We start from the raw sequence: 13314 nt of genomic DNA on the forward strand, positions 1-13314 counted from the left end.
CTGCAAGAGCGCAAGAGCGCACAGCCGAATCTAGGAACTATACGGAATAGTAAAATACTCGTTCGCGCAAAACAAGACACGTAGGGTAGTTTATACGCCAAAGACCTGTGGGGCGCGATCTGAATTTGTTAAATGTTTATCATCGTATAGATTTAATATCACACAACTTTAATATTTCAAGTTTGAATTATTGTAGAGCGAAGCTTAAAAAGATCAAAGAAGATCCACCACCGATATCACAAAAATCAATAAATTTAGGATTTTTTTTTAACTTTCTATAGGGTGAGTTATTGTAATTGTCTAACAATTGAAAATTTCAGCATATCTTTACGTTTTAAATGTTTCTGAACATTTTCTGAACATTTTAGAAAAAAATGATGTGTTTGTATATATATTTGAATACAATTTTCATCCACGTTTTCGGCCGCACGGATCAACCGATTTTAATGATGGGAAAAACATTCATTCCTGTTGATAGGGAGATGTGCTGATTAGTTGTTCGCGAAGGCGGGTCCAGCCACTTCGGAGATACCGAGCAGAAAGTGCAGAAAATAGAAATTGAGTCCTTGAGAGAACAGAGCATCCGATTTGAATGATCCAAAAACATTCAATTTGTAACGATGGGGAGAAGTGTTGATTAGTTTTTGGCAAAAGCAGGTCTGGAAAATTTGGCAGGTCTTGGAAATACGGAGCTAAATTTGCAAAAAATTGCAGTTTTTGAGAGAACTAAGCATCAGATTTGTATGGTTCAAAAAACTTTTTGCTTGTGTTGATGAAAGGATTGCTTTTGGGGAAAGATTTTTTTTAATTACAAAATTTTAACCTTCTATTTAAATTTCCAGAAAGTATATTCTTTCGAATATTGAAAATATTTCGAATTCTAATTTTAATTCAGGCTAAAGTTCTAAAGCTCACTTATATACTTTAAATGAATAATTTTAACTTCGCAATTCTTCGCAATATTTTGCTATATAATTATAGAATTGTTATAAATATTAGACAATATTTTTTATTTTAAATCCGAGTGAATAATTCTTGTTGATTTGCTTTTCTCTAAACATATATAAAAAGTCATCGTCGAATTCATAAGCTCATATATTTTGTTTTTAAAATAAGAATAATGAAAGTTACGGTATTTATAATAATTTATTTAAGAACATTTAATATTTCTCGAATATTTTATTACGGTACAGAAACTTTAAGCAAATTGCACGATACCATACACCAGTAGTTAACAATATTTCAAAGAATAGAAAAAATGATATATAACTCATAATCACCATGATGATTCTTACGGCGTTGCTAAATTTTCAGTTTTCTGCTAATTATTACAAAAAACGGCTTGGCCTATAATTTTGCAAATATTATTGAAATACATCAAATGGGCATTAAAATTTTTGGAATCAATCCAGACCTTTACGAGAAAAACAACATAGATCGAATATCGGCTCATATACAAATTTACGTTTTCCTAGTTTGGTCTCAGTCGCTTCAGAATGACTTGGAATGTTGAGAAAACATAAAATTGGCATATCTGATTATTTTCCTTCGGGAAGTTCATAAAGATAATATTTTTCTTTTAAAGTATAGTAATCACTTCAAAGAATGATTTTTTATTTATGGCTGAGGCCTTAGCGGTAAATGTTTAGTTAAAAAATAGTTGCTTTGACATAATATTCATAATTTTTTTAATTTTCACCTTCCATTCCATTTATTCTTTATTTGAATCAATTTAATTACTCAGATTTTACATGAATTTCTGTCATCAAATAATATGAATTGAAATACAAGATCATAAATATATTTGAGTCATATTACTTTTTAATGCATAGTAAAAGTTTTGTCGATTTATTGCCATTTGCTTCTTTTTTCTTATTTTTTTGCAAAATATCATCATTAATTTTTTTTTCTTTTTATGTGTTTTCTAACATTCTATAGAATTGTTTCATACATAGAAGTTTTGTAACTAATCCTTTTTTGCCAGAATTTCATTGATATATTTTTCCTTATAATTCTGTATTTAATAGGTCGAGATAAGTTTGCTATAATATTAGTTAAAACATTCGCGCAAAAATATACGATTTATTTTTTAGTGACTTGCTTTCTGAAATCCTAATTGTAATAAAATGTATATTATAAGTGTTACATTACTATTCATACTCTCTGTGTAGTTGTATTATCACCTTGTGCAAACTACATAAATAAATAAATCAATAATCCCATCCAATTAAATGAATAAATCAGATTTGTCGTCGTAAATTCACTTCATAGTAAATAAACCTCATATATATTTTTCTGAAAAATAAATCATACTAGAACTCAAATCTTTATTCGTATACGCATTAAGTCTATGAAAAAGCAATTTTCTCGAAAATCTAGGCAATCGATTTTTTATAGAAGAGCAATATTTCAAGCTCTCCTCTTCCTACAAAAAACTGATCTCATAAAACCTGTATAAAAGAACGGAGCTTTGGAAAGTGACATTCAAATATAGATATACATCGACGATCGACGTAACATTTATAAATGGCAAATGAGAGGAATGAACTCAAGAATTGCAATAAAATTGAAATATTTCTAAACTTTTCAAATGAATTGGAAGAGTTCTTGCGATTTTATTCTGGAATTCATGGTTCCATGAAGCATAAAATATTGGACCATTATTAAAATTAAATCTACGCCGCTTATTGAAGTGAATTAAATTTGAAGTTTGAATGAAATGTGCATCGAAAGTAATTAAGCCGAAGGGTCAATTTTTTTATTAGTAAGAAATAAAGTAATAAACTTCTTTAAGCTTCATATCTACTAAATGAAGAAGTGAGGATTTTAAAATTTTATATTAAATCTTTTAATGATTTCGGTTGATGATCACAGCGATTTCATAAAATTTGATCAAACAAGTTCAGATCCACGAATTTTAGTCATTGGTAAAAACAGCATAGTGTAATTAAAAACAATAATTTAGTGATCTGCCATTATCATTCTGTTCTGAGTAATCATGATCTAAAAACCATGATTAGTTTTCTTATATTGTGTTTACTGGCATCCATTAAAAATGAAAGTCAGTAAATAGTGTCTTTCACAATAATTGTATATTTTGTAAATTTTATTATTATTATTTCAATATAATTCAAACTGAGCAAAAGTGTTACAAAATAGTTTATTGGCAATAATAGAGAATTAAATCCACAAAAAAAGATTTGCTACTGTACAAGATGGCATTAAAGTAAAAATAAATACATCATACAACAATTTTGAATATTGTTTATTAGTAATATGGTAACGCTCGTGATGCACACATTTATTAGAGTCAATAGCATTAAAAATATGTATAATATTCAAAAACAATCACATAATTAATTAAAGTCATACTTCAAATATGACATGATCGGTTTGTCATTGTAATTAGCATTTAGAAATGAACATTCATTAGAGAAATGAAGTAATTGCTGATTAATAAATTCTATAATATTCGTTCACACAGTGGATTATGTTAAACAACGCCTCAACAAATATTGTTTTCGCAACTTCACATCAGGTAATTGTGTTTGAAGAACTTCGTGTAATTAAAATTAACATACATTCATTGACTGCTTGTATTTTTTTACTTTTTCGCTGGCGATATTATCTCATTTTTTAAACAGCTGAAATATCTGTCTAAAAATAATTTCTAATCTATAAACTTACGTTTAGTTTACGGCACAAATGTTCAATTTTTATAATTATTTTTGAGGAACAGGGTAAAATATTCTTTTGATTCAAACATTTTTTATTAAATCAAAATTTGTAATACGATGTAACTTTAAAATATTTATTTATCTATGCCGATTTCCTTGTTGTTATTGGTACGCATACAACGTTGATGCCTGTACGCATACAACAAATTATGAATCATTGCATTGGCACTCGACTCGGCCGTAACGCACTTTTGTTGCATTTGTAAGGATTTACACGCTAGTTGTGCCTAAAGAAGTTTTACTTCAAAAATGAAATCTGATTTAAATTTTTATGTGTGCTTTTTGATCAGTAAGAAGTAGATGTTGAGGCCAACAATGAGTAGGTATTTCATATATGCATATAGATTTCTTAGATTTTTTATTGCAATTTTATTTCTTCATTCTTAAAAAAGGGTGGCAAACACAAAATTAATTTTGAAGTCACTAGGATAATGTTCTAAAATTCCTGTATTATTTCTATATTAGTCCCAGATTTGACTTGAAAAAATATAATCGACTTACCTTCTAATTAATTTATATCAAAATTAGCTTGAATAGGTCAACCACTGGGTTACTAATAGCCATTAGTACAAATAATGATCATCACAACAGCTCATAGAATGCCAAATTCTGATAGCCGGTCAGCAAAAAATAGCCATATAGTCATCTTTTCCGGAAAGCTCATTGCACGAGTTCTTCTCGCACCTCTGGTGTAGTTTCTTTCAGCAATTTATTTCATTTATTACTCTTCGGCGAATTGTGTATTGTCGGCGTATTTAGAGAAAACAGCTGAAAACCGTTCCTTATAATCAGTACGTACGCGTTTGCTTGTTCATTAGTGGAGCACATGTGATTTGTATTTGTGCTTTTAGCGCTCACAATCAGTCCAGCCCACACATGTGCTACCAGTAATGGTACAGCTGGTTACAGTTTTAGAGACCACTTTTTTCGACCAATTCATTTTCAAGGAAAATTTCAATTTAAACACTTATGAATTGGAATAATATCTTGGTGAAATAAATCTGCTTGTTGACAACTTTTAGTAACTACATGTAAATGAATAACATGCATCAACCAATTGATTTAACTAGTTAACTATGGTGCTCTCATTTTTGTGCCGCCTTAATTGAGCTCAAATGTTGCTGCTACTCATCACTATTTATTTTATCCTAGCATAGCCTCAAAATCTTCCAAATATTTTGTTCGCTTCAATCTAAATAGTCAACGCTCAAAGATTTTTACACATGACGAGTATACTCGTCAATACACAAGATTATTATTTTGGCAAGCCTTCGTTTTCGGGACCACGGATCAACAGATTTTAAATTATCAATAAACATTCGATTCCTATTGATAATGAGACGTGCTGATTAGTTATTGACAAAAGTTAGCCGTTTCGGAGATACCGAGCAAGGAGTGCAAAAAATAGTAATTAAGTTTTTGAGAGAACAAAGCATCCGATTCAAATGATTTAAAAAACATGTTACTTGTATTGATGTAATGAAGAATTGGCTGAATTTTTGCGAAAGCAGATTCAGCGGTTTCGGAGCTCCAGGAAAAAAAGTTAAAAAAATGAAAATCAGATTTTTTCGACAGCATGAATCAACCGACATGAATAGGTATCACCGACCTTCAAGAAATTTCAAAATTTTCAAAGAATTTCTATGCTTTCAAAAAATATCAGTATTTTTAAAAACTTCCAAGTCTAGTTTTTTTCTGAGCTTTTAAAAACTTTAAATTTTGGTATGAAAAGTTTCAGCATCATCAAAATTAATGGTCTTTTTAAATGTTTATAGAACAAAAATGATCGATCACACCACATATATTTTCTATATAATAAATAATTTTCTATATAGTAAATATAAAACAATATATGTCTCTTACTTCCAGTTTTCCAATTTTCCGGATACAAATAAAATAAAATCCATAAAGCTCAGAGATCTAAAGACATCACATGACTGTTTACTTCGGTCAGATTATCTACTCTGTCAAATCAGATCAATTTCTTTTTCCGCTTCAAGTTTCAACTTGGAAAAATCATCCATCATTTTATCATTGTCTATAAGTTGTTTTTTGAACAACATTACAAAATGGGATTATTGTTCCATCTAATATTTGTTTAAGAAAGCGCAATTTGCCTTGGCAGAATACTTTGGCAATTTGTTTATATTATTACTGCGTAAAATTATCTTATAACCTTGAGTACTTTATGGCCACTGCACTTTATCTTATCTTTTAAATTTTTTTTCAATGTACTGCAATCTGCAATATATCACACACCTGAGTTTGATAATTCATCAAAATATTTACACAAATTCTTGCAATTTTCATATATATGCCATATCTTGCTTTTGATAAGTTAATTATACAGAGTGTCCCAGAACTTAACGTCAAGCTGGAACGCGTTGATAGTATTCACCTTTACTGTTCTAAAAAAAACAAAAATTATCTCACGTAGTTAGAAAATTATGAGCTTTTTTAGGTTCAGCTTAAAAATATGATCATTTTTTGGTTATAGTGTTAGTGTTAGTTTTTATTAATTTTGTTCATTTAACCATCGAAACCGTAACCGTAAATAACATGTTTAAGACCACAGACAGAAACAATAACACAATTGCTTCTATTTTTCAAGAATGAAGACTTTTTGTTGAACTAACAATTTCAATTTGACTTTTTAAAATTGGTCGACTGTGAGAAACTCCGCTTTAAAAAAATGAACTGAAGTGTGTTGGCAAATTTTATTAAAAGTTGGCGTATTTAATCAGGATTGTAAAATGGTAAAATAGTTGACAATTTTATTATTGAGAATAGAAATTATTTCATTAAACTTATGCTTCATACACGGCACAAATGTTTCGTTTGTTTTATTATTTTCATTATACTTATTTACGGGGTACAGTGTAAAATATTCTTCTGATTCAGGCATTTTTTTTTTTATTAAATCAAGATTTGTACTACGATGTAACCTCAAAACTAATTACATTCCAATTTCGTTGTATCCTTACGCATACAACGACAGATCTCTATTCTCGCGACACGACGGCTAATCACAATCAACGCGTATACAAATGATTTTATCGAGAGCGAATGACAAACTGGGCGTAACGCTATTTCCGTTGCATTTGTTTAGCTTTACTGCCTAGTCGCGTCTAAAGAAGTTTTACTTCAAAACTTAATATTACATGATTTTTGCTAGTACAGTTTATTCTCTTTCGCATAAGCTTTTGCGTACAACAAACATTTGAACTAATTGTGAGTAAAATGCACTAGCAAAAATATTGTTATTTTTAGGATTTTATTTTTTTACTCAATTTTTTTAATATTAAAATTATCAAGTATTTTACCATTTTTTATAATCTTGATTAAATGTTCGTCCACTGAGTTCAAAAATAGGTCTCTCAAATAAAAAAAAAAAAAAATTATAGTTCAACAAAAAGTCTTAATTTTCAAAAGCTTAAGGCAATTGTGGTATTGTTTTTTATTTTGGTCTTACAAATGTTATTCACGGTCACGATTTCAAAGTTTAAATAAACAAAATTAATAAAAGTTCATCACAATAGCCGAAAAACGGTCACAGTATCACCAAAGCTCTTAGTTGCACTAGAAAGCTCATAATTTCAAAATAAAGTGGGCATTTTTTAACTTTCCGTAGGGTAAGTTATTATAATCGTCCAAAAATCGAAAATGAAAATTTTTACATATCTTCACGTTTCAGGGTTTCTGAACATTTTGGCATACCACAGAAAAATTGATGTGTGTGTATCTGTGCGTGGGTGTGGTTGTATGTGTGGAAACAATTTTTCGTCTATGATCAGGCGTATGGATAAACCGATTTGAAAAAATTATTACGGAACATAAAGTTCCAGCAATTCGCCTTAAGGCACGATGCCATACACCACTAGTTCTTCTAAATAATTTCAGGACAGTTATGGTCTAACGCCCCGTTTAAGCTTTCCCTTAAGCTCTCGGACACCCTGTATCAATCAATATATGCATATCGATTCCCACCCTTCAAAGACACAATATGAAGTCATCAATTGTATTTACCGCACATCAATTTATGCACGTGTCAATTGTCCTAACAATCGTTTGTCAATTCTTAATCGGAATGTAGAACAGCAAATCGGATTTAATAAATTCGAGTTTGCATACGAATCGTCGTCCGAGAGTCGCCCGGGTCGTCGGGTCGTCGGGTCGTAAGAATGGAAGTCGTTTAAATATTTACGTTTCGGCGTGTCCGTTATGTTCGCCGTGTGTCCGCTCGGTTCGTTCAATATTTAAATAAGGTCCTGCGGGCGAGATGTGTCGATGTCCATCAGCCAGTGCCACGCATTCGTAATGAACACGGGACACGTGAGCGAGAAAAATACGTGTTACATCGACACAAATCATTTGGGAAAAGCGAAAGGGAGGAGCGATTTATTATTTCTCTTTGATCGGGATCGATAAAGTGAAACGAATTAAGGACTACGAAAGCTTTTGAATTTTTTTTTTATTTGGCCTTGCTTACTCTGAGCATTTACCCATCTACAACATTTTTATTTATTTACATTCTAATTTTTATATCATTTTTCAATCTATATATGTATCCTATTCTATATTCTTCTTATTTTTCTTCTTCTTAATTTCTTCAATTCTTGCTTTTTGTCAAATTTCTAATTCTATTTAACTTCTAGCTTCATTCTTTTTTTTCTTTATTCTTTTTTTAATTTCAGCTCAGTTCCAATATTATTTCTCTTCTTACTTGTAATACAATTCAGCTATTCGAATTCTGTTATTCCTATTTTTCTTAACCCTCAAATCCTACTTAACAACACAATTTTTATTTCATTTGAAATTAACTATACATATTTTTTTTTCTATATTCTAAATCAATGACAGGATTTGATCCGAAGATCCCTGTCGTATGAATAGAACACGCTACCAGTGAGCTATGCTCGCCACTTTGAAAAATTTAACGTCGTTTTATGTTTTTTTACCTCTGGAGTGAAAAAAACTCCTAAGTTAATATAAAATGTTCAAATATGAAATTTGATTTCATATTTATTTTACTCTGATTGTTAACTTCCCGTAGGTTAAGTTATAGTAATCACAAAGAATCGAAAATGAAATTTTTGATATATCTTCACGTTTTAAAACCTTCTGAAGAATTTTGCATACCATAAAAAAATGGATTTATGAGTGTGTACGCGTGTGCGTATGTTTTTTTTTTTTGTATAGCGAAGGAAATGCCTTTATGCATCCCAGACTGGTCTTTTGTCTGGGTATGTCGGACTCAATACCGCTCTGGTATAATTCCGACTAAAACCTCCCTGCCTCTGGTCCTCACGGAAAACGCCGTTAGGCATTACTTCGTGGGGGGAGGATCTAGAAACTGTGCATATGTGTATGTATGTATGTGCGAATACAATTTTTTGTAGACGATTTTGAGAACACTGATCAACCAATTCGAATGATTCAAAAAGCATTTGATTCCTATTGATAAGATGTGCTGATTAGTTTTTGGTTAAGGCAGGTTCGAAGATACAGGGCAAAAGGTGCCAAAAATGGTAACTCAGTTTTTGAGAGAACGGAGCGTTTGATTTTAATAACTCAAAAAACATTTTACTTGTATTGACAAAATAAAGAACTGATTAAATCTTTATGTAGGCACGTCTAGCGGTTTTAGAGATCAAAATTGCCAGAACAAGTAATAAAAATAGAAAATGTAATTTTTGCATGTATGCAAGCAATTGCGTAAAAGTTAGCCAAACAATCTGTATAAAAATATGTTTGGAAAATATGGTTGCCGGGTAGATTTCATGTGTTTGTTCATTTTCTGTGGAATGTCTACCATTTTTACATTTTATTTTTATGTGAAGTCTTATGTTGTACTATTCAATTCAACCTATAAGTATAAATTAATAGATTTTTTATAAAGCTAATACGTTTTACGTTTTCATTATATATTAAAAAATAATTTTTAACTATTCAAAATAGACTTATATGAGTACTCATATATGAGTATTCATTCATGGTATACAATTATTTGCAAAAGTTGTATAGTATAGATCTATATAATATTACAAGTAAATTTAACAAACTAATTAGTAAATGTTTTTCCATAGAACAATTGCAATATATATGCAAAAGAGAAAAATGTGATAGATGTACCTATAATACCTTGATATTTCGAGCATTAAAATGAAATACTTTTTTGATTGGCTTTAGATTTTTTACAAGTGGCGCTGGAGAGCAATTGTTAAGATAGAATGAACCGCCAAAGTTACAACTCAGAGTTCAGCAAATAATCGAAGAAAAAATGACTTCGCTGAATGCTATTCTTAAACTATAAGAAGACTGGATCGAACCCGTATTGTAGTTTCTTACAATATGGGTTCGATCGAGTGTCTTACTTCGGAGCTACACGTTGCAATAGAAGTCAAAATAGTAAGATTGAAAGGATTTAGAATAAAATATGTACATAAATGAGAAAATGGAAAATAATAAAATTACACTATGTATCTTCTTTCAGACAGAGCACTAAATGCTGCTATTCTTTTACAGTTTTAACGTAAATTTTAAAAAATTTTGTCGAAACTTGAAAAAAAACAGTGCGCGTAAGGTTCACACGCGATTGAAGTGAAACTTATTTGCTACTGCACAAAATGGCCTTTAAGTAAAAATAAATACATCATATAACAATTTTGAATAATGTTTATTAGTAATATGGTAACACTCGTGATGCACATATTTATTAGTGTTAACCATTATACACATTTATATAATGATAAATTATAAGTTATATATTTATAATAGCATTGAAAATATGTATAATAATTAAAAACAATAATATAATTAAAGTTATATTTCAAATATGACATGATCGGTTTGTCATTGTAATTAGCATATAGAAATGAACCTTCATTAAAGAAATGAGTAATTGCTGATTAATAACTTCTGTAATATTCGTTCACACTCTTTGAACAGCTGTAATATCTGTTTCGCCTGAAAAATATTTTCTTTTTAACTTCAAAGATTTATAGAAACTACAAATAATATAGAAATAATTTCTAAGAAACAGGGTAAAATATTTTTCTAAATCAGGCATTTTTCATTAAATCAAGATTTGTACTACGATGTAATTTTAAAATGTTTATTCATCTATGCCGAATCCTTGGCGATATCGGTATGTATATACAACAACAGATCTCTATCCACATACGCGACGACTAATCACAATCGACCCGTATTGAAATGATATCATCGAGAGCAAATGACGAATCATTGGCACTGCACGCACTTCCGTTGCATTTGTACGGTTTTACACCCTAGTCGCGCCTGAAGAAGTTTTACTTCAAAAATTAAATCACGGTACTGAAAGTTTCATAATTTTTCCGATGTCATGCACTAGTTACAAATAAATCTGTATGAAAAATAAATTTAACCCTGTAAACCAATTAATATTTTTATCCGACCAGATGCGACTCGCAAATAATCGAACAAGTTTTATTGAAGATTAAAACTATCGAAGAATTTTGACATGCTGAAGAATTAATAGAATTTTTTCAGATCCAGAAAAAAGTTTGAAAAATATCATTTAGAATATCAGATATTTTCGACAGTTTGGATCAATCGATGTGAATGGTATCAAAAATTTCAGACAAAAACTTCAAAATTTAAAAAAAATAAAAAAAAAAAATTAGTCGGAAGGGCAAAAAAATTAAATTACGGTACGAAAAGTTTGACAATTTTCCCGATGTCATGCACTAGTTACAAATAAATCTGTATGAAAAATAAATTTAACCCAGTAAACCAATTCATATTTTTATCCAGTATTAAACCATCAAACGATTTCGAAATCTGGCACTTTGTAGCGACCAGATGCGACTCGAAAATAATCGAACAATTTTTATTGAAGATTAAAACTGAAAACCAGAACAGCCCCGATTCTAACCGCTATACGAGACAATATTTTCCTGAAACGCATATTGCACGAGAAGAGAGGATTACACTATCCATACATGCACTGTCATGCAGGGGTGTCGCCGCAAATTGAATATTAATATTTCGTGATGGTTTATAAATTGAATAATATTATCCGCGAAGTTTATAGCGCCTGGCTCGGCGAGGAGATTATGCCAGATAATAGTTATTTAGTTGTGAGTTCAAACGCGCTCTGCCCGGTTTCTCTGGCACAATATTTTGGGCATGTAGCGGTTAGAAGTACATGAAATGCAAGTTTCGGCATTTATTTACATACGTATGTACCGGAACGGTCCAAGTACCCGCTGGACAGTTTTATGCGACCCATAAGTTTGCTCAGTTGGACGGCAGAAGAGAAATGCCGGATTAGTATTTTGTCGGTGTACTTACTCTCTACTCAACGGAGAAATTGTCTCTTGATAAACCGTAAAAAACTACTTTTGGCACGACGTATTGGCCATTCTGTTATGCAAGTGTTTTACGAGAACACGGTAATGAACGCATATACGTATATGTGTATTAGGGTGGTCCTTAATATGGACATTTTTGAATTTTCTTGCTCCCGAGGGGGCTCAAATGGTTCCAAATTGATAAAAAACAATTCTCTGAATGTTTTATCTCTTAATATTAACTTTCAGATAGTACGCAATTCAATCAAAGTTTTGTATGGAAATAGCATGGAAAAAAATTTCAAAAATTTTGCAGAGCGTCGAATTTTCATTTGTCGCTAAGTTATGCCCAAATTTTTTTTTAATTTTCATAATTTTTTCCATGCTATTTCCATATAAAGTTTGATTGACTTGCGCACTATCTAAAAGTTAATATTAAGAGCTAAAACTTTCAGAGAATTGTTTTTTATCAATTTAAAATCATTTGAGCTCTTGGGAGCAAGGCAATTCGAAAATGTTTATTTTAAGGACCATCCTAATATGTATATAAATTAAAGGCCTGCGGTTAAAAAGATCCATCACCGATATCCCCAAAATAAGTAAAGTTAGGAATTTTTTATCAACAATATTTGAAAGTTGAGTGAATAAGATGAATAACCAACCATCATCTTGTTTTTTACGACGTTGCTATCGGGAGATAAACGGCAATATTTGAAAATCCATTACAAAAGTACTTTCTTTCGTTGTTAGTTTTCTTGGCTGTGAACACTGTTGTTTAGTTTACGAGACCTTAATATAATACATTGGTATACGTTATTCAATTGTTTCATAATATGTAGTGCTAATTTTTATTTAGATTCAACTGTTTTTTTATATAACCTCAATAAAAGCTTACACGTGTGTGAGGTAAAGATGACCAACTAAACCTTTACCATGGCAAAGGTATAAACAATGAAAAATAAAAATTAAAAAAGTAAATTGAGTTAAAAAAGTTAAAATTTTACAATTGCAAATTAAATAAATAGTTATTCCAACTCTACTGATGAATGTTCCTGACGAAATATCAGATCAAGGTTATATACAGTGTTATCTCTGTAAAAAAATGTACCCATGAAATTTATATTTTCCATTTGTTGAATAATGTAGCTACTATTTCGTAAAATACCTTTAAAATAAAATTAAGGCATCGGATCTGTTTGCCCTCCGGCCGTCCCATATTACCCCGCCTATGGGGTAAAAAAAGC

The 13314-nt window shown here is 30.5% G+C and overlaps 1 protein-coding gene across 1 annotated transcript in view; it reads left to right on the forward strand.

Annotated features, from left to right (window-relative positions):
* Positions 1–13314, forward strand: part of LOC113377249 (pleiotrophin-like) — a 393535-nt gene that overhangs the window by 63120 nt on the left and 317101 nt on the right. The gene's annotated exons all lie outside the window — the stretch shown is intronic.

Source organism: Ctenocephalides felis, unplaced genomic scaffold (genome assembly GCF_003426905.1).
Source record: "Ctenocephalides felis isolate EL2017-DRISC unplaced genomic scaffold, ASM342690v1 CF-g0.4_SCAFFOLD_01886, whole genome shotgun sequence".
NCBI classification, from domain to species: Eukaryota; Metazoa; Arthropoda; class Insecta; order Siphonaptera; family Pulicidae; genus Ctenocephalides; species Ctenocephalides felis.